Genomic DNA, 22,275 nt, shown 5'->3' with positions numbered 1-22,275 from the left:
GTGAGTGGCACTTTTTTATGTCACTATCGATCCCAACGATCTCTGAAATCTCGTTGCAAAACCGAGGATCGAAAAAACGACGCTGCAGTCCCGTTTCGAGAAGGGAGTGCGAACGCGATAAAGTCCCCCGCGAACGAGCTGTGTCTGCGGTTGAAAATTAGTAACGGTGGTGGGGAAATAGCGAAATGTGGAGGAAGAAAAAAAAACACGGTCTTTACAAATGTAGCGAGACGAGCAACGGCTGCTTCTACGAAAAAAAGTCAAGCAACGATTCGTCTCTTGTTCCCCGAAGCGGATAGGTCGTATCGCGAGCGAGGCAGATCGAAAAGAGGGCTTTGAGAGGCAGGGGGAAAGAAGGGGGAGAATAAAAAAACTAGAGGAAAGAGAGAAGGGGTTAAAGTGCGAGAAAGAAGGAACGAAGCAGAAAAGCTCGAGCAAGGAACAAAGAAGGCTGCATGGTGACCTGAAAACTGCCTTGGCACGAGAACCGCGTTTGATGCAGAAAATCGTGGAAAATCAAACAAATTGCAATTCTCGCGAGTCGAGTTACGATCGAAGAAGTTACGTTAATTTCTCGTCGTACGGAATATGTTCTTTCGTAAGAAACGACAACGGTAAATTTGTTCCGCAAGTGGAATTCGGATAAGCGAAGTTCCCTTCTGGATAAAAGGTGGCGTTTAACAAGGAATCGAAGCGCCACACGTGTGTAGATGGAAACATTTGGAATAAGAAATAAGAAAATCGATAATTTTTCATTTAGGTCGATCCGCACGAACGACGATACATCTACGAGGAGTCGAGCCAAGTTTAGTAAACGTGCCGGACAAGGCTAGGAACTTGTGCCAGGAGAAACGAAAGTTCGCTGAAAACGAATCACACCGACTACATGGAGGAAGAAAAGCTATTGGGTCGTCGAATAAGTTCGCTCGTTTTTATTACGTACAGGCTTCCCAGCGCCATTCTTCTTTTCTTTAAATACCAATCGATCGCTACTTTGCCAATATCTCAGACTTTGGACGCGTTTTCAATCGATGAACCCTTTGTTTTATTCAAGGAATCGCCAATTTTACCTACGAGTACGTAAAATGGTAAAAGAACGTGGTTGATCCTCGAGATCGATGTTTCTTCTGTGATAAAAAGTAATCTCGATCGCGTAAGATTTTGATCGTTCCACGTTCGTAGAAAATATCGTCGCAAACGTGAAACGACAGGAGAATTGAATATACTCGGTTAATTATTACGCGAATGGTGTAACAAATACAGCGGTGTACCAACACTTTTCATAGCCGCTGTGTATATTATAAATCGCGTCACAAAGCTTATCGAACGAACGAGGTAATAAAAAGGGCGTCGGTTAGCCGAGGCTCTTTCAAAACGTCGATAAATTAAATTTATAATTGATTCGCCCTAATACACCGACGCACCCACCGTAACTTCTCCGCTTATCTCGTGGCTCTCAGCCTGACTCTCCTTTCGTTTTTTTCCAACCTCCTTTCCCGTTTAACCGTCTAACGCATGGAATCACATGATTTATTCGTGAACGCGTACATAATACGGCCGCTTGCAGCGTGTTGCGGCCACGGTTTCTCGTGTTTCTCCGAGGGTATTTAAAATCCTTTGGTGGTAGCGAGGAGGAAAGCAGGAGGCAAAGGGCCCAGAAAAGGGGCGTTCCTAAATGACGAAACCAGTTTTAGGGAGCGTAAGAGCGGTAGGGCCAGAAGCCCGATGCTACGATCTGTCGGTGGTTTTCTTTTGCTTTGTAAACCACACCGTGCTCTTCCAGGTCATGGTGTTCTAGCGATCTTTATGAACGCCAACCCTTTCACAGCTTCCCGTCTTCTTTTCTTACCCTTTGCCCTCCTTCGCCGTGCAACGTGGCATTTTCGCGAAACAGTCTTTCACCCGAACCGTCTCGCGCTTTCGACTACCTCGCGATCGAATTACCAAAGAATTCGTTTGGTCGCTCTTCCCTTGTATACGCGCTCGAACCTCAACTTTCAAACAGTTCCAAGCTTTTCCACACTGACATTCGATACAGCCGCATTTCTTGTAACTTTTTTTTTTGCAACTTCGACTCGTCCAAACATAGACGAGCGTTACGTTTTACGCGCAAACATCCGCTCGTAATTCGTTACGACGCGATTTATTACACAGCGCGAATTGCTGAACCAAAATAATTGCAAGAACGTTACCGAATATCCGTTGCAAGATACTGCGTATCCATCGCATACGTATATTGCCCACGTATAATGTATGTATGTTGCTTATGTTTCAAGCACGTTTACAAGTTATGACAAACGACGTGTTCGATTATTCCGTATTCGAGATTGAATTTTGAGATATCGCAGCACCACCGACTCAGCCAACGAGTCTGCCTTTCTCTATACAGGTTCGAAGCGATTGCAAGTGTTTCAGATCCATCACTACGTATACCACAAAGGCATAGGAGAGGAAAGAAAACTGGGCGTCGATATGGAGCTGTCGGCGGGAACGCGTACGATTATTTTTCCTTGTTGGTGAAAAGGAGCGAGAGCGGAGAGCGTGTGGCGGACCGTGACGAAATCGTTAAATCATAATAAGCCTGGCTGTCGGTCCGCATTCGCGCGTGACTTGTCCGTACGATTATTAATTGTTATCGTTGAATTTTCCCGCAACCTTCCACGCCTCGAATTTCCGGCCCGATTTGCGCTCAGCTTTCATAAATATCAACCTCGAACCACACCAATCCGCGCGCAATTCGCGAACGTATCGACACCTGCGCGATCGATAACGTTGTACACCTCTTTTCTTCCGATGCCAGTCTCTTCGCGATCTTTCGCAATCGGAGGCTGACTGGCTTCGTTTCGCGATATCCATGAACCCATTAGACGTCGACCGTGTTCTCACGATCCAACAGCTGAGAAAACGAATCCGAGGAATCCGATCGAAAGATCAACCCGCAGACACCCGTCATCAGGTGTAAGGCGGTCGATTAAGAGAAAATAAGAATTAAGAATGGGATCGTACGACATATTCTGTAATCGGAATCGGCGGTTCTTCATTTGCGCCTCGATGAGTCGTTGTCTTATTGTTCGAGTGAAAAATATTCGACAGAAGTACGAGTTCCTGTATATTAGGTTGTCCGAAAAGTTTCTTTCGTTCTATAAGGAAATAATAGACGCGCACTTGTTTTTTGTTTTGTATCAGTTTATTGAATTACGAACATAATAATAGAAATATGACGGAATGGATCATACCTAATTCAATAAAATAATATAAAACAGGAATTGTTGTTCATCTATTATCACTTATGAAACGAAAGCTTTTCGGACAACCTCATATTTCGAATTAAATCTCCTCGAATTCGAAGATTCTCGACGAGCAATCGACGAGTACCTTGAATATACGTATTTCAGGCACACGACGGATTTACCTTTTGAAGCAAGTCATGGGGGACCGCGGCGACAAAAAATTATTCAGAGCTGGTCGCTGGCAAAGCGAAGATCAGGAACCGTTGGAACAGATAACAGACTCGTGCTGCTTTCAGCCTCGGTCGTGTTCCTAACAGCGAGTTTCGCGAACGTTCCACTTCCGGGATCTCAGAAACCTTAAGTTTCGTAGAAATTTCAGTTACGTAAAAAATGATCGATCTGTTTCCGTGCAAAGAATAAACACGACAGGCCATTCGTATCGATCCACTGTACGTACAAACTGGTTAAAGAAGTTTAAGAATAATAAAATACGTACTACGTAGGTAGAAGAGTACCGATAACGTAGAGTCACAAAGTTCACGGAAGACTGTAAGTTTTTGCGTTCGATGTCAAAAGGGATGGAATCGCGTGTTACGTCCAGATTACGCGAACTTTCGCTGACGTAGTTATTCGCGATGAAAAAGAGAGAAAAGGGAAAAAGAAAAGACGGAAAATGGGTTAACGTAATCTCGTGGAAGGTGTCGCGATTATAAACGCAACGGTGTACCGACTTCCTTCAGATTCGCATCGGCGTTCGTAGCGACGTTCGAGGTTGCGTTTCGCTCGCGCCTACTCGATTTTTCTTTCCATACGTTGTAACCTCGTAGAACGACGATCGTTCGATAAACGTATTTTAAACGCACTCGATAAGCCACGGTAAATCCTCCTACTCTTCTAAACGATAAATCGACCATCGATCTGTTCGCGAAACTAATAATTTAATTTTGCGAATAGCATTTTTGAAGAGAGAAACGTAAAATTAAATTGTCGTATCTGGATGAAAAATTACTCTTCGAAGACGATGTTAGCATCGAGGAGCTGGTCGATATCGTTAAAGCAACACGTATCTCTGTACGATCAGTGGTTCGGCGATGATTTGACAACGACGTACGTGTCTCTAATCAAAAGGTTAGAACGGATAACGCGATATCTGAAACGCAGAGTTTATTATTTGGTTAGATTATTTACTCTCTAGATTATATTTACTTTTTAATAGAAATTCGATAACCCGAGCACAATATTCCTAGACCTTATACTCTTTCCTCGCGTTTGCTTATCACTTTGTCAAACGCCAACTCAACTTTTCCTCCCGTTTGCGCTTGCTACCGAGACCCTGACCCGCCAAATAGTTGCCGATATAGTTGGCGAATCTCCATTCAACCGTCGTTTGTTGCCGCGAACGCGCCGATAGCGCGAACGCATCCGGCAACTGTTATCGCGGCTATCGATCGACGCGATTGTCGCGGCTATCCTCGTTCCGTGGCCGCGACGCAGACGCGCTCGACCAGACAAATCAACGAATTTATCGATGTAAGAGAGCAGGCAAGGGAGTTCCTGTCGGATTAAACAATAATTGACCGCGGCGAGCGACCGAAGCGAGTACGTACCGATCGATACTCGCGCGATAAACGCGATTCGAGCGAACGAGCTGCCACGAAAGCGCGCTTAGAAAGCGTACGAATGTCCATTCTCCTCTCTGCCTGCCGCGAAACTCCACTGTTTATTTTCCAAATATACCCAGGTTTATTCGTTATCCGTGAATCAGTGACAAGAAGCGAGTCTTTTAATTTCCAGTTGCGTAACAACGGCGATGATCGCAGATATTTTGCTCGCCGACTGGCATCTTCGAGATTGAAATGTAAGCGAGCATTCTCTCGCTGTTTCGCGATTGTTGGCCGGTGCGTTCGCTAGCGGTCGTCGCGAAGAAGCGCGTCTTTCAGTGCGGCTCGGTTTACGAATAGATTTGCTCGATGAACGTTTACGTTAATTAAACAAAGGCGGGCGAACGTTGTTGTTCTGGCGCTGTGCTCGTGTTCGCTCGGTCTGAAAACCTTGGAAAAGAAGGTTCGCGAACAGAGAGCGTTCGTGACTGGAAGCAGGGACAGTCGCTGCTATCGAAGTAAAATATAGAACTGTGATAGTCGTTATCCGTGATGAGGTTAGATAAAAAATGACTACTATCAGCCCATGTCACGGGCGTTTGTATTTGTGATTTATAAAAGAAAATCAACGTAGGTAGTAACGTGGACTACTCTCGATCAGGCTCGTCGATAGAAGAAAAAAGAAGGAAAGAAAAAAGTAGGAAACGGATGATCAGAAAAGAAGCTTTGCGTTTTGTAATATCGAGACACAATGGTATAGGTTGTTGGACGAAGATTCAACAAAGACAGATCGCATTCGCAACAGAGTCTGATTTCAACGCCGCTTCCATACTGTAGCTTCGATTCTTCGCTAAAGATCGTCAAATACTAATTATCTACATATATCGCGATACTTTGCATTTGACACGGTGTCGCAACAGCGGTTAATGCAACCAGTTAATGCTCTTTTAAAGAGCCACCGTAGAAATCGCGAGTTAATGGGTACATATCGAAGAGACATAAAACAATGATTAACCCATTTTCAGTGACGGCAATCGCGTACAGCTTGGACTCCGACACCGGACAATACGGCTCGTAACGAGGCGGATGTAACGAGTTCAGGCACACGCACGGCCGTTCGCTCGAGTATGGCTCGACATGCGCACGTATAACGAAACAAGAACCGAATCATTTTTGCCTGTTATTATGGTTAGAGCGTATCCACCGAAGATAATATCTCGGACGATAAGAATGTGACAAAATCGCGCGCCAAGATTATCAAAGCATAGCGATACGTTGCGGCGAAGCACGCATCACGGTATCGCGAACGTGCCATACGATATCGTACGATATCGATACTTACTCGGAGGATTCGATTCTTTGTACGCGTATATAAATACGTATTGGAGTATGGAATTGCTATCGATACGTTGGCAATTCTACGCGTAACTTTGGAACGTCGTCGACGAGAACGAGCGAAAATGCCTTGACCCACCCACCGCTGCGTTATCCTTTGCAAACGAATTACATCTATCGATACGCCGTACAAATTCGATGCTTTCCATCTCGTTGCTTTTATCTTCTAATCGTTGCATCGCGAGTCCGTCGTTTCGTTCGCGTTACACGCGCGCTATAAAATTCTCGGTAGAGCGGAACTTGTTACAGTTTCCTGACGAAACGTAACCGACGAGCGTGCTAATATTTACGACCGGGATCGCAAGAGCGTCGATTAACGTTAAACGAGATTTCACTGGAGCGAACGTCGAGAGGACAAAACGAAGAACGTAGGAAGAGGTAGAGAGGTCGAAACGGTCAGACTCGATTCGTTCGAGGAGAAGGCAAGGATGCAGCTTCCGATCTCCGAGGAGCCAAAGGGAGTCCTGTCTGCGAAGTTTAGGTTCGAGGCAAGTTTGCACGGTCCGCTCCACAGCCCGGGCGGATCCTTTTTGCAATTAAAAAACCGGATGGACTGGTTCCAGCCTCGGACATTCCGCAAATTCTGACCGCGAAATCGAGGAGGTGGAGGGACGAACCGGCAGGAGTGGGTTCAAGGGATAAATAGCGGAGTTAGAGATCTCTCTCTCTCTCTCTCTCTCTCTCTCTCTCTCCCTCGCTACTTTTTCTCTCCTGCCTTTTGCCCTTCCTTTCCCTCTCGTCTCTCCTCTCCTCCCGTCTCTCCGCTTCTTTCTGCCGTCTTCTCGCTCCGCGCCCTCGTCTTGTTTTGACTCGACGGGATAGAAAATGAAACTCGTTCCTGGACGCTCGCTATCTCGACCTACTAAACCTTCTGCTACAACTGCAAACCAAGATTCGCGTGAATTCCACTCGACGGTTGAAAAATATGTCGGATCTTAAAATACGTCGTGCGAATCTCGGGTTTGAGTTAGCCGAAAAATTTCTACCGGACTTTTAAGCGACGAGTTTGCAAATCGTTGACTCCGAGTCGAAGGCAAAATCAGGCAAACTAGATTTAACGATCACCGGCTCGACGACCGTCCACCGACCTGTCGGCCGATTAATCCCAGCAGCTAATTGATCGTTAGAGGTATTCGGCGAAAGGGAAATGGATCCGGCACGGCGGAAATTATAACGGGGGAAAATGGCGCCGCCTCCGCTCTCGTGGCTGCGCGAAAGCCCGGGAATTTCGTCTTGATCCTCGCGAAATTTCAACCGGCAATGGTTTCGCTCGGATTTACGTTTCCAAATGTTTCGGCTCACCCTCGCCTCTTCGAATTCGTAGTGTACGGCATCGTTGTTTACGGTATATCGTCTTCCGTTCTCCGAGAGCGTCTTGCAGAAAAGAGCAAAAATCTGGCTAAAGACGCATCTGCGAACTGAAACCTGCCAATATTGCCTGGTACTGCCACTGTTCCTGCAGTATGCGATGCTCGCGAGCTTCTTCCACGGAATTCGAGCTAAGATTAACAAGCTAGAAACGAGGAAAGGACGCGACGGTATTCTGCATGGAAACGGGCCGTGTTTAGCGATGCGAAAACCAACCAAGAAGGTGCGGAATATACGTTCAGCGGCTATACGTTCATCGATAAACAAATTGCTGGGCCGACTTTGTCGGTTGCATAAGCCGTTTACGCGGCGCAACCCGCGTTCGCACGCGACTACCAACGTTGCATAGTCTTTAACGGATTTCGAAATCGACGATAGCCAGGGATCCCCGAGTTTCGTCCATCCACGTATCCCTGTTTGTACAACTTGAAAGCTCAACGTACGAGATACGTTATAACGTGACTGGTGGAGCGACCTGGCAGAATTCTGGTATTCAAAGTCGAAATTGAATCGTAGAACCAAGGGGAAAAAAAATAGTTGCGCTGTCCGACAATTGGACTGTAGGGAAAAGCGATAGAGGACAACGAACGAGGCAAGGGGGACGGAGGAAAAAAGAGAGAAAGAAGAGGGTACAGAGTTAATTGGATCGGATATTTCAGCCCGGATGGGAACGTCGGGCCAGCCTGTTCCCTTTGTCTAGTCACTCGCCTACGAAACGTTCGCATTCTTCTACGATGCAACAACCGGTGCACTTACACGACTCTGTTTGCGTCGTAGCGACGTGGAATTGTTCCTTTATCGATCGTTCTTCTCTGTTTCCCGCGTTTCTCCGCCATTATTTTCGCAATTACGCGTAATCGAAAAACGATAGCCGAACGCTCGAGAGAAACTCGGGCAAACCGTGCAACATAGAAAGCAGAGAGTCGAGCGTTCGAATGGCGATACGATAGCCAGAAGTAAAACTATTCGTCCGGGTAGGAACGTTCGTTTCGTTACGTTTCGGCGCGATCGAGGCACGCGTCTCGAGCGTATTTCGCAAATTCCGACAGCTCGGTCGAGTAAAATCGCGTCCCAGATCGAGCACAGCTTGGCACCGGTAACCCAGTGCAGGGCAACGCACGCGAGCAAAGGTCGCGTGGCGATTATTTGCAGAGGAGAAAGGCGTACCGTGTGATCAGGGTGCGCGTTACGTAGGCAGTTTGTCATCCACGCGCAGCCGGCTACGCTCTGGCAAAGCCTCGCGTCGAAGGTAACGCAACATCCCCTTCCTTACGCAAGAAACCCTCAAACTATATGAAACGCGCGTAAACGAGAAACTCGTAACGAGATTACGAGGTTGATCGCGTTCCAAGAGGTATCGATCGTCGAAACAGAATTCTCAGAATTTTTAATGGAAAGTAGGCTGCTCGAACTTTGTCAGCAGCGTAACGTACGAACCAACGTATTCGTGAAACGTCTTTTCTCTCATCTTTGTCTGTAGATTACGCTCGTACGGCCGAGAAAGTAGGAAACGCCACGTACGTGCGGACGTATCGCATTACGATATACAGGGTGGTTGGTAACTGGTGGTACAAGCGGAAAGGGGGTGATTCTACGCGAAAAAAGAAGTCGAAAACATAGAATAAAAATTTTTTTTTTTTTAATTTTTCCATCGAGACAACGATCTACAGTGAGATCCGTTATAACGTACCGCACGCGTACCGAGCGAAAATTCAAAGTCGCTTTTCTCGAAAACAAAGCCTCGAACGAAAAATTGTTATTCTATATTTCCGACTTCTTTTTTCGCGTAGAATCACCCCCTTTCCGCTTGTACCACCAGTTACCAACCACCCTGTATAGAAACGAAATTCGCTCGTTCGAATTGACGCTGGTTCTTCTTCCCTCGTGATCTATCGAAGCGAAACAAAATAGAAACGACCGTCTCTCCACCTTGCAACCTCGCACCAGTTAACGTTGAATTATAAATCGAACGTTCCGGCAGAAAGAAAATTAATCGCACGGCTTATCGAAGCGGAACATCGAACGACCACCCTTCGAGACCACCCGCGGATTTCGGCCAATCTGGTTTTTCCGCGAACTGGCCCGCCACTTGAACGCTGCTCGCCCAACCAACGAAACGAGCCGTCGACCTGTTCGCGAACCGTGACCGGTCTAATCGCGCGCGAGTCCGCCAACCCGTTCACGAAGTTACGAGAGCAACGCAACGGAACAGAGGAGAGAGTGAAACCGGCCTAGAGCACTTCTGCCGCGCGACCCGTGAACGAGAAACGCGGTCGTCGCGATACACGGCCGATTACGAAAGCGGCACGTTGCAAAACTCAGCGCGGACCTAGGCCTAGGTTGCAGGCCGCAACTCGTGCCAGTTAGATAGGAATCTGGAAACGGACTCGAAGCCGCAGCCACCACCGACTAAAGTCGAAAGAGCTGCAGCTCGTACGTTTTACCACGCTTTTCACCTGATCGTGTCTGAAAGTTGGCTCGCCATTTCTTTAGAAAAAAGAAAGGAAATACAGCGTGGCTGGCGAAAGAAATCGTCCGCTCGTCGACGTCTTTCGCCAACGTGTTATTACGCGCGTTACGCGAAACATTTTCAAGTTTAACTAGTGCCGTAACGACTAGTGCTGTAACGTTTTAAACGATTCTGAAAATGCATACGAAAATTGCACGATATTTTGGTACAAGTATATATCTCGCAGACATCGCGAAGATATTTAAACGGGTGATCAACCGCGATACTGGCAAGTCTCGGTGTTTAACGCCTTTTGTACGCCCAGAGCGACTATTCCTATCGTATACCGATCTTTTACTAAATATTTCCACGCGGCAAGTATCTCGCAGCTTCTACGTATATTTTCAGATCGGATTCGAATTTTGCCGATGCAATGTTGGCAGCCGCGTGCCGTTCTAACGCTGATGGAACATCGAGCGTACGAATACTTTCAAAATTATAAATATACATAGAACTGGCGAATTTTTGCCATATGGCTGCAAAGACGATCGCCCGAGCTGTGTGAGAATTATATCGATCAATTTCAAGAACCTGAGAGTGAAGAAAAGCAACGACGATGGAAACGCGAACTTCCTTCAACACGCTTTGACATTTACTGCTGTTTTCTCGCAAACGACCTCGCAGAAATTATTTATTTCGCTAGTAGCGTTCAAATTTTACGCTTTCGTAGAATTTCTTTCGTAAAATCGACGGTCGAAGAAAAATTCCATACGATCGAAACGAAGCTCGCTGGAGTCGATCGCACGAGAGCGAGGCAACGCTTTGCCCACGCCTGCGTATTCTGGCCTATTGTGCTCGTTCCGCGTTCATGTACCACCTCACACGCGTACTCCACGCATACGTAGCTGCGTGTTTGCTCGTGTCGCGATTAATCACTACCCACGTGGTTGCCTCGAGCGTAATCGACCACCTTCTCGAGCTCGCGTTCGCGAAACCCCATTCCAAGTGTACCTTCCGTCATAAAGGTCCGACGTTGGTCCGTGGATGGAACACGGGTGAACCGCGTCTCAAATTATCGTAGGTGCTCGCTAGCCGCCCTCTCGTCGCCCCATTAATCCTTCCTAGCTCTTTGCAGTTCCCAGCAATCTCACCAAGACGTCACACCCATCCTTTTGTAAATGGCCACGCTACGCTAAGTTGCGCGTTTCTTCGAGATTCGAAGGTACGAAAACGCGCATAACGTGAGAGAACACGTAAGTGGATGAAGATGCATGTATTCCAAAAGTTTCTTTCCTTCTACGAGGAAACGATAGATGCGCGACAATTTTCGTTCTATGTATATTTTTTTTTTTTTTTTTGAAGATGTTGCAAAATGAATTGTACGTAATTCGATAAAATAACGTAGAACAAAACACGTCGCGCGTCTGTTGTTTGCTGGTAAGAGGAAAGAAACTATTGAAATATGTGTAATTTTGTGTGCTAGACTAGATTAGCCGCGTAGTAGTGACACACGTATGTGAATACGAGTGTATGGAAGTATGTGTGTGCGCAGCGTCTCGAAAAACAGATGAATGGTAACTGTTCCATTGGCAATGTAATATTTTTTTTTTATTTGGTAGACTATTTACGGTGAAATCTCATTGAGAGTTATAAGTAAATTATTTTGTGGAACTGTAACTTGGATTATAAGAGTTTATAGTATGTTTGATTCTGGTTGAATCTAATTCTTCGACCTAAAGGGTATTGTCTTTTTAGTCTGCGGATCTGATCCGTCGTGTCAAGTAATCAGGTAACTAATGGGTTTTGGTGGTTGTTAACTCTTATATTATATCTGTTTCTGAACTTGGATATTTCTTCCTTAACTGTATATGATATGAAAGATGTTGAGACAGAGAGAGTGCCGGATGCGTGCAAATGTATATCGACGAAGATCCTAGGAATCGTTTATTAAATAAATCTAAAACTATTTTGATATGAATCCTAAGTGTAACCTTAGTGTTCCTTTACTTTTATTTCGGCGATTAAGATCCACAATTCTCGACGGAAACTTTTGGAACAGCCTGGTATTTTTACGAAAGAAGATGGTCGAGAGAGGAAGATTTCTAACAATTGCTAAACGCTGTTAACCCTGTAGATCGCATTGTACAAGCAAAAGCTTGTAGTTGCGTCGAGACATTTTCTCGGTGCAATCGAACGAGAATTGGAAAACCTCGTATCGTGCTATACTTTCACGCGGAATCGGTTCCACGATCGTCTGCGCTACGATTATCGCGATAAACGTTGACCAACGACTTTGACAGTTTCCAAGAAAGGGATAAAAAATGTAAAAATGAAAAAGGTATCCGCTGGAAACGGTCGAAAACCCGGCGCAAAGTAACGGCCAAGTGGTCGCGAATGACTTAACGAAGCTACCGCGCGAATGGTCCACTTCACTGGCGGGGTAATCGTCCGGTAATCGCAATTACCTTCCTCGAAATTGCAATCTCCATCCTCGGAGACGAGCTGACGAGACCACCTGAGGTAACAGCAACCATTACGATGCGAATCTGGTTCGCAAGCCTCGCTCGCTCCAACGCATATCCCGCTATCGACCGATCTCGCAGAAACAAACTCGCGATACTTTTTAAAAGGCCGCACGAAAACCAGACCGACCGACCGCCGTTTTCATTAATTTCTTAACTTCGTTACGTAAGTATACGATCGATACTCGATTCTCGAGAAACAAATTTAATTATTTCCACGAGTTGGTCCGTCGCGAGGAGACGACGGTGAGTTTTAAAGTACGTCAATTTAAAAGTCTTTTCAATTTACCAAGCCTCTGAACCGCTCGCACGATGACTACGGATCTTCGCCGTTTAACTCCGCTTTTTCAAAAACGTATAATTACCCGATCCTCGTACGGTCTCGGTCGGTGAAAATAATATAAAAATTCACGATAACAGGACGAAAAATCTACTTAGAAAGCAGCGAATGTTCGCTTATTTCCAGCGCCAACAGCGCGCACCAACGTCAAACTTGCTAAACTTTAAACTCGGTTCTCAAGTTTAACGATAAAGAACCAGAGGCGACGAGATCGCAAACCCTTTTTCCGATCAAGACGAGATATCAACGAGAAGAAGACGTGGAAAATTCGGTGATCGTAGCGGCGTATCGCAACGTGAGCGTATAGCGAGCAAAGAGACACCCGAGAAAAGACAGAGAGACCGTGGCTGGATCGTCGAGGGCGCGACAAGCTGCGGTTAATTGCAATTAATCCGCGGTCTTTCTAATTAGACAAGGACAGAAGCTGGCCTTTTGTCGAACGGGTGGATGGGACGCGTTAATTGGATCGAGGGGGCGAGATCCTTGGGCCAGGAGGGATCGCGCGAATCCGGGACACCCGTTAGAGAAGACTTGTTGCGCGAATCGGCACAGAGCAGCCCTCGAAAAGGGCCGCTAGCCTGCCGCGTATTGATCCAACAACCGGCCACGCTCGTCCGTGCATCGTTGCGCTACCGGTGTTCCCGAACGTCGTCGGATAATCGACTTTCTCGACGCTGTAATCGCGTTCGCCGACGAGAAACGAGAGGTCAGTAGGTTCTCCATCTCGCCAAAAGACACGAAATCCTTTCGATCCTTTAACCGCTCCACCTATCATTTCATCGAGATTTGATAACTCGTCGTCGTACGTTTTATATATCGTACGATGCTGTTAAATACCAAGGTAGACCGTTGTAACTCTATGGCGGATTTTTACGCGTTCGTGGAAAATTCCAGGACGCAGAAACGCTCAGAATGCGCGTAACACGCGAATATATAGAAAATATAACGTTCGATGGGAGAATGGACGTCTAGAGGCGTTAACGCGACGCGACATAGTCTCGCTATTTAAGAAGCTGGTTGTCCCTGGGTCGCGCGATTGTTAAACGATAGATAAGATTCTTTCGAATTGATACTAGCTATCGCGGCTCGTTTTAACGATATTCGATGAATCGTATTCCATTTTAATATACCGTTGATAAGGTTTATACGTATGTGTGTTATCGAGGCATATACAGGGTGGTTGGTAACTGGTGGTACAAGCGAAAAAGGGGTGATTCTACGCGAAAAAAGAAGTCGAAAATATAGAATAACAATTTTTGTTTAATTTTTCCATCGAGACAACGATCTACAGTGAGATCCGTTATAACGAGACGCGATAAAGTGCACGCGTACCGAGCGAAAGTTCAAAGTCGATTTTCTCGAAAACAAAGCCTCAAACGAAAAATGTTTATTCTATATTTCCGATTTCTTTTTTCGCGTAGAATCACCCCCTTTCCGCTTGTACCACCAGTTACCAACCACCCTGTATATAGCGATCGAGATGTTTAAATGAGAAACGACAAAAGTAGAAATTTTCCATTGAAAAGAGAAAACGTATTTCAGTTTATTCTACAGACTGAAAACAGATGATCTAGGAGGTACCGTTTCTACTCGTCGATCGTTCGCACGGTAACATCTGCCGGTCATTGCGAAACAAATCCTTCGATGACTAATCGCTTAAGTACAACTAGAGTGACGTTAAACAATAACGAAACGCTTGTGCCGGATGCAATTTCTAAGGTAATATAACGATAAAATAAAGTGTAGAGTGGAATAATGCAAGTTGTAAAACGAGCGAATACGTCTGTGTGTACATATAATTGAAGGTTGTTACGCGTCGCCGACGTCGCCGTTTTCGTGACCGTACGTTTCTACAAAGAAATCGCGATCGTTCTTCCTGTCCGTGGAAGATACGCTTCTTCGACGCGTCTTCCATCGCGTTTGCCATGAATGATCGTACTTTTCTGACACCTTAGAACTTGTAGAATTTTAGATGTTCGAAAGGGCAGAAATATTTGCAGCTCTTTCGCCATCGTCCTTTCCAGAGAAACGCGACCCAAACCATATCTCGCTAATCCTTGTCACGAATCTTCCTCTTCGTGGTCAATTTTTGTTCATACGTTTGGAATTTTTGTTTGGACGTTCGTAAATGGGAAATTACTTTCTCGATGCCAGCGTCGCCCAACGATATCGTGGAAGCTCGGTCGAGCAAAATCTTGGAACAAGTTCCAGAGTCTGTTGCCAATCTGGCGAGATTTAGCGGCCTTGATCGAACGAAGCATCCGCTAAATACGCGACAGATTGCAAATTTTGACAAATCATCCGCGAGATCGCGTGCGAAGCCTCGCAAGGTGAGCTTCGTAACGGTTCGCTATCACGCTCGACGTACATCGATAGATCACGTGTGATAAGATCGCCTAATGGCATGGCCTCTCTGTTCGAAAAATTCGTCCCAAGGAACATCGACGGAGCAACGACTCGCGATAAACCGTCCGGGTGAAAAAATTAGGTAACTCGAGTTTCCTGAAACTTTCGTTTCGCGTGGACGACCAGAAACGAGCGAGACCGCGAAAAGTCACGAATCTGCGATCCTGCAACGATCGAGGGAACGAGACGCGCGTATACCTACCAAGGAAAATAGAAAATACGTCGTCTTCTTTACGTTGAAGATTGTCAACAAACTATCAATTCTCGTTTATGCTTGTGGATGCGATTTCAATTTAGTATAAATATTGGAAAAAGAGAGACTATATTTACGCACAAACGTAATTTGCATTTACGTAAACTCTTCAAATTCGCTATTTGTGTATCTGAAAGAGCAGCAATAAAGAAAGAATAGCGTTGGAAACGTTCGACATCAACGAACGAAATAAGCTCAGAGTAGAAATATCGACGTGGTAGATTTGAAAATCGTGCCGATCGAAGATGCAACTTCTTGCGTTTCTTTTTGCCTGCGATCTTTGAGTCAAAAATTCGTCGCTGTCGTGTCGATTCGTGACGAGTGCGAAGCCGACGAAGGGAGGAAAATAAAGGAATCTGTAAAGCGAGCCTATGATCGACGTTCCACTTTCGACTAAGCTGTTTCTCAACTATCCACCCACGTACTCGCGGTGCCGAATTTTTCCAGAAAAGCTGGACGAGTCACGATCGTTCCGGCGAGCAAACGCTCGGCCGAGCCAAGCTAGAGATAGCCGAGGCTCGAGCTTTCTAACTGCAGTTGCAACATAGTTCGAGCGGCGTTTTTGCGGCACTGCTCATGAGAAATCCTTCCTCTTACCCGACGCCGCCTCCGCGTCCACCTCCTCGTTAACTCGCGCATTTTATGCCAGGCACAATGCGCGACTTTTCCTACGTTTAGCCGCCCACGTGCCGACGATCCGCCAAACAAACTCTGCTTATGTTTCAACTTTATCCATTTCGTATCGAATCTACGATTAGTTAACAGATTAACAATCTCGATCGATTAACCGGTAATACCTTGGCTCAGATCAATTAGCTTCGATCGATGATACGCTAAGCGATTCGCGCAAACCTGTTATTTCTTCGAAATAGATAACGACGCAGCTATCGGATCTTGTTTGAAAAGTAGACTGGGAGTCTGCTGGTGTTCTACCCGCGTTCTACGCTCGTGTACTCACATACGGAGACTTTAGCCTGTTCGTGGCAATGGCACATGAAAGTTAATAAGACGTACGAAATAAGAAAAAACTACCTAACAGCTATAAGCGATATTTTATTTCCTCGCAGAATATTCAGAATATGCTTCGCTTTTTCTTCCTGATCCAACAAAGAACGCGAACGAGCGAGAATAAATTATCCATTCTGTCGATTTAATTCTCAAGTATTTACGAAACGACTTCGATCGCGAGGTCCGAAATTTCCTGCTTCAACGGAATACAACTTCCTTTCGACGTGATTATAAATAATATCCTTCGTAATTACGTGGTGTACGATATCGAGATAGAAATTTGTACGAACCGTATAAAGAGTGAAAAAGCTTTAAAAATACTCGACTTTTCAATCTCGTGCATAATTCTGCAATTATAGATACGGGACTGTCCTAACCAATTTCGAGCATCTAGCAACGTTACTTGAATGGAAAGCCAGACTCCACAATGGAGAGCGAGTCGGAGAGATTCGGACCGGTCGAAGGAGAAGACACCGGTTGCCGAAACCGAAACCGAAACCGGCAACCTTTACCTTCACTTGGGTTTGCCGGCTGTTCCACTCGTTTCATTCACGAATTTCACTTTCACGGCCACGGCCATGGCCACGCGATTCGCGTCGCGACCACGATCGCCCCCGCTTCTTCTTCTTCTTTTCGCTTCGTCCGCGAGAAGCGGACTCGACTCGATCGAGTAAAATATAAATCGTCGTGCGTAGATCGAAATAGACGCAGCGAGCGTTTTTCACCGACCCAATTAAACCGTGCACGAGTTCGCCTACGATCGAGAAACGGCCCGACCTTTGAAATTCCGCTGCACCCACTCGGGAAAATGATCGCCTACAATTCGCTTCTTATTATACCCATGAATCATTGGTTATCGCAGTTCGATCGATTAAACGAAACTGCTATCACCTTCGTCGTCGTTTTCACGTGGGCAAGAAATCGTTACGCTTATCGTGGCTTCATAGTCGAAGGAATTGCTAATTTTATTCAACGCAACCGCAGAGGTGAGCGTATACGAGACATTGAAAGCAAATGCGAACTATGTAAATCATATTTTTTCGCTGAATGCATAAACTCCAGCGGATGTCAATATACAAAGAAGTTCTAATAATGTCAAATATTCCGGACGAATCGGTGACAAGTTTCGTTGTACGTATAGCGAAAGACGTGTGCGATCCGATGCGCGTACTATACGAACATCGCGTACGTTCGGAAAACGTGGCGCGTTTCATTTTCATAGTATCGAGTTTCTAGCGATTGGACGATGTTACGAAACTCGATTAATTGCTTCGTAAATATAAACACACCGGCGTACAGACGCTCCTTGTAGCCCGTGTACACGATATACAAGGCCGATTGTGGATATTCGTTTCGCAGAAACCATATCCACGAGTAAATCTGGATGGAAAGGAAGGAGGGCAATAGGAGAGTGGAAACGGGAACGAAAACACGAGAGGTCGGTGATTAGCGTCGCGAAGTCGCTGGCTATCTGCGGCCGAAGATTAACGAGCGTCGAACTGAATTCGGTCGATTATCTCGGACGCATTGGAGGCGCGATAAGGCGTCTGCAAGTGGAGCCGTGAAGTGCCGTGAACCGTACGAGATGCCAGGCCAGCCACGACCGATTGCAACACGAAAAACAGCCGCATCCAGTTGGGCTTGGCCGCAGCGGGAGTCGCCTCTACTCTTTCAGCTCGCGGCCATGAAAATATTACCAAAAGGACCGTGGACGGTCTGGTACGCGTGAACCATCGGGACTACGATTCGAATTGAAAAGAACGCATCGCGTGAAACGCGCCTACAGTTCATCGTAAATTATATTCGAACGATGCACTTTCTAACCGAAGATTTCCTGTCTCGGCGAAGATCAATCTTCGTACGTGACGTTTATGCAAATTATACGGTTTCTTGCTTGCAGATATCCCCGATAAAAACCGAATCTAACTACCGAGCGTTCATTTTTTTCTAACTCTCAGTGATTTAGATAATTGAAGATCGCGCGTCCCTTGCTATTAAAGAAAAAAAAGATTCTTTTCCTTAACACCGCAATTACCGAATTCGTAAAGACGACCGGTTCTAGCTCTATCTCTTTGGATATCTCTGGCATTAGAGTCGACTCTTACCGAGATCAAAATACGATTGGATATCTGTGACGATTGTATTTAATAAACGATTACCTGTCAGCGATAGATCAGCCGCAATTTTCTCGTGTCCTTTAGAATTCGTTATCTTTCTCTAAGAAGTTTCCTACTCCTATTTTTGAAGCAAAAGTGAAGTATGAAAAACCGAATTACTTGCGGGACACCCGATATTTTATTTTCATCGAGCCATTTTAGCCACAATCCTACACGCTCCTATCCCGCGATAAACGATACAAATTTGTAGCAAATTTTTGCAAACATCTCGCTCTTCCGTCCGGTCAACGATATCCTTTTCACCAGCGGCAACTTCTTCTCTTACGACCAGTAATTTTGAACGGAGCAACGCGATCGCGATAGCGACGCGCGTCGATAGGAGCCGGCCTTCTCATCGCGAGTTCTCGATGGTCACGTGTCCAGTAACGTCCACGGACAGACATCGATCGTCGATGCCGTAATCCGGTAATGAACGGGTAAAAAACGCGAGCCAAGGTATTCCCGGGACGGTCTTGAATAGCGATCGCGGCACAAGGAAACCGGTCATCGTGCAAACCGGCCAATCAGACCTAAAAACGACTATTCTATCTCCTTCTATCGTTTTTCGCGATCCTTTTTACCGACCAACGTACACTTCTTTCAACAGAAACGCGATAGAACGTCAATCACCTGAGACATCTTGCGAATAAACGAATGATGTTACAGTGGATCGTTATGCGATAGATCGTATAAATTAAGACGAGGATATTCTTCTCTATTTTCATGCATTTAACACGGTGAGCCGCGATGATGGTCGCGTTTTACCGTGCGAGTTACATTTACTGTTACCGAATCTTCTAATCTCTTCTTAATATCGTGTACCATCGATCAATAATTTGAAAAAGAAAAGGGATAAGTTTAACCCGTTTTGTTCGTAATAAAGGAAAACCGTACGAGGATCTTTATATTGGGAGTCGTTATAGTCGTACGTAATTTATCGAAGTGGACGTCGAGTTCCGTTCGAAGAACGCACGATTCGACATAGAGAGAAGAAATCAAACGGAAAGGAGACAGTTTCTAGGACCTTAGAGAGTACACTAGCGCCTCGCCACAGCGATATCGCCTTAAAACTACTAGCGCCGTAGTCTGCAAAGGGCTAAAACAAAGGAGAACGTCAACGCTCTCGGTATCTCGGATCGCACGAGTAACTTGCAGTAAAATTCGTTCGAGTAACTCGTTCGACTAGTTTCCACGCTCGCCCGATAACACGAAACCATTTAACGAATTTATTTTACGATGGAAATTAACGATCATCTTTCACCTAGTCGAGTCGGACATTCACGTCCACGCTTCTTTTCACTTTATAGCGTGCAAGATTTACAACGATCTAGCTATACTTAGGACAACTTCGATAAATTTTAGCCACTCGTTACATAAATAAGGTGATTCGATCGAGAAATATGAAAGTTGAAAAAATTTACAATTACTATTATTAATAGAGCTTCGTGAATAGAAGGCGTAAAATTTCGTTAATGATAATTAGCCCGCTTGTGCAAGAGGATTCCTGTCCCTCCAACTAATAATTTCAATAAATTAACCGCTTACGAGTTATAAATTATAGACGTGTTCTACGCAATTTTACGATTTTTTGACAAACGGGACAATTAATCGAGCTGTAATTTGTAAACTAACTCGTGGCTCCTAAGATTTCGCTAATAATTTATTACATTTTTTACATTTATGAGTGAGGCATCCAGAAGGTTTATGTATTAAAGGAAAGAGAAAAACGCGAAGCACGAGCTAGGTTTCTCAGTAATCAGATAATCGTTATCGTAGTTAAACGCAACTATCTCTAGGCGAGCGATTAAACCGAAGGAAAAAAGCGTCGTTACGCGAGGATGCCAGGTGTAATTTAACCGGCAGGGACCGTAGGCAAGTGAAATCCGCTCACGACCTAACGAAAAGCAAGCGCGGGGAAATATGTATACAGGAGAGATAAACGCGACGAGTTGCTAAAACAGCCTAGTTCGAGAAAACCGAGGAACACGATTAGAAAAGATCTACGAGATTAGATTTACTTAAGCTATTTACTTAAAATATTGTCTGATGGTATTTCGCTATCATCACAGTATATAACTTTAAAACCTTAAATGATCTACGTTTATATATTTTCTGCTTAATTACGCATAGAATATTTTGACAAAGTTTGGCTGTTAAACACCGGAACGTCCTGTGGATGATAGAGGTTAGGAACGAAATTAACGTGCGAGTAAATTCTTGGCGCGTATTTCGAAAATGTGGAGCAACCGACGAGTACGAAAAAGAAAAAACAAACACGGATTGGACGGCAAGGTTAGACGAGCAGCGCGTAACGTTTTCCATGCCGATTAAGAAAACAAGTAAACGGAAGTTTCGTTTGGTAAACGTTGCTTGCGATCGAGCCAGGACGAGAGGACAATGGCGCGGTTAGGTTAGACATTTTCTTCCTAAGAAACGCTCGAGTTTAGTAGCGTACCACAGAGAAGAACCGTTAGGATACTAAAGTTTTATTGCGTCCCCTTCCCACACGAAACCAACGGAAGCTATACACGTGGTATACGTTAGGTCGTTGGGAAAATTCGTAGCGAAAGAAGAAAAATTTAATTGGTATCAAACTTTCCGCCGTCGTAATTTTACGAGTCTTTCCTAATAATCAAATCCTTCGAATATCTTTCACCGGCCTCTACGCTATGTATTTAATTTCTTATCTGCGCAAGCATACGTAATATATTCATCAAAGTTTTTATAAGTGTACAAACACTCTCGTGCGCTACAGTTACACGTATGCATTATACGATATAAACACGCAGCTACAGGCTTACTCCGTAGCCGTGAATAAATGAGTCACAAAAGTTATATTGTTACGACCAGCGGTCGAAACGCGAAGGAAAACGACGAGTCTGGTCGCTTCCTCGGCTAGCAACCGAGTCTACCGAAACGCAACCTTACCTCTAGCGTGATAAATTCCTATGGAGAACAAGGGCCAGATACGAAGGGTTCGGAAAAAGAAAGAGCGAAACAGAAAGAAAAAGAAAGAACAGAAAAAGAGAGAGAGAGAGTATGGAGGGAACGAGAGGGCGAGTTGGCAGCATCTACGATCCTATAAACACGCCGCGCACACAGATCGAACGCAGCCACGGTTGTCGGTCTCGTAACCGCGGTACAACGACCCCTGGCCTGCTGTCGAACGCGCCTTCGCACTAATTGCGATACCCGAACCGAGACTCGCTTACCGACCAGTACGTTTCTTCGACGTTCAGATCGTTGATCGAGAAACAGAGATTTGTCGTGTGTTTAAATGGACCTATGTATGTACGTAGATATTTACTCCGCTATATACCGTCGCGTTCTTTCCCGGTACATATACAAGTGGCTCCTCCCAACGATGCGAAGCGAACTGTCGAGAGAAAAAAACTACATACTTCGAAAAAACGCCTGGTCGCGAACGTAAACACGGGATATGCGCCCGACCGAATACTTTCGTATATCGCTATACGCATGTATTATACATATATCGAGATGCGTGGCGTTCGTATTATCGCGAGCAAACATAACAAAGATAGAAAAG

The 22,275-nt window shown here is 45.3% G+C and overlaps 1 protein-coding gene across 1 annotated transcript in view; it reads right to left on the bottom strand.

The window, feature by feature from the left end:
- jing (AE binding protein 2 jing) overlaps positions 1 to 22,275 on the bottom strand; it is a 152,839-nt gene that overhangs the window by 128,816 nt on the left and 1,748 nt on the right. The window lies entirely within an intron of this gene.

Source organism: Bombus flavifrons, chromosome 6 (assembly GCF_040668555.2).
Source record: "Bombus flavifrons isolate JBK064 chromosome 6, iyBomFlav1_principal, whole genome shotgun sequence".
NCBI lineage: Eukaryota > Metazoa > Arthropoda > Insecta > Hymenoptera > Apidae > Bombus > Bombus flavifrons.
The sequence above is the reverse complement of the archived record's forward strand: the minus strand, read 5'-3'. Positions and strand labels throughout refer to the sequence as shown.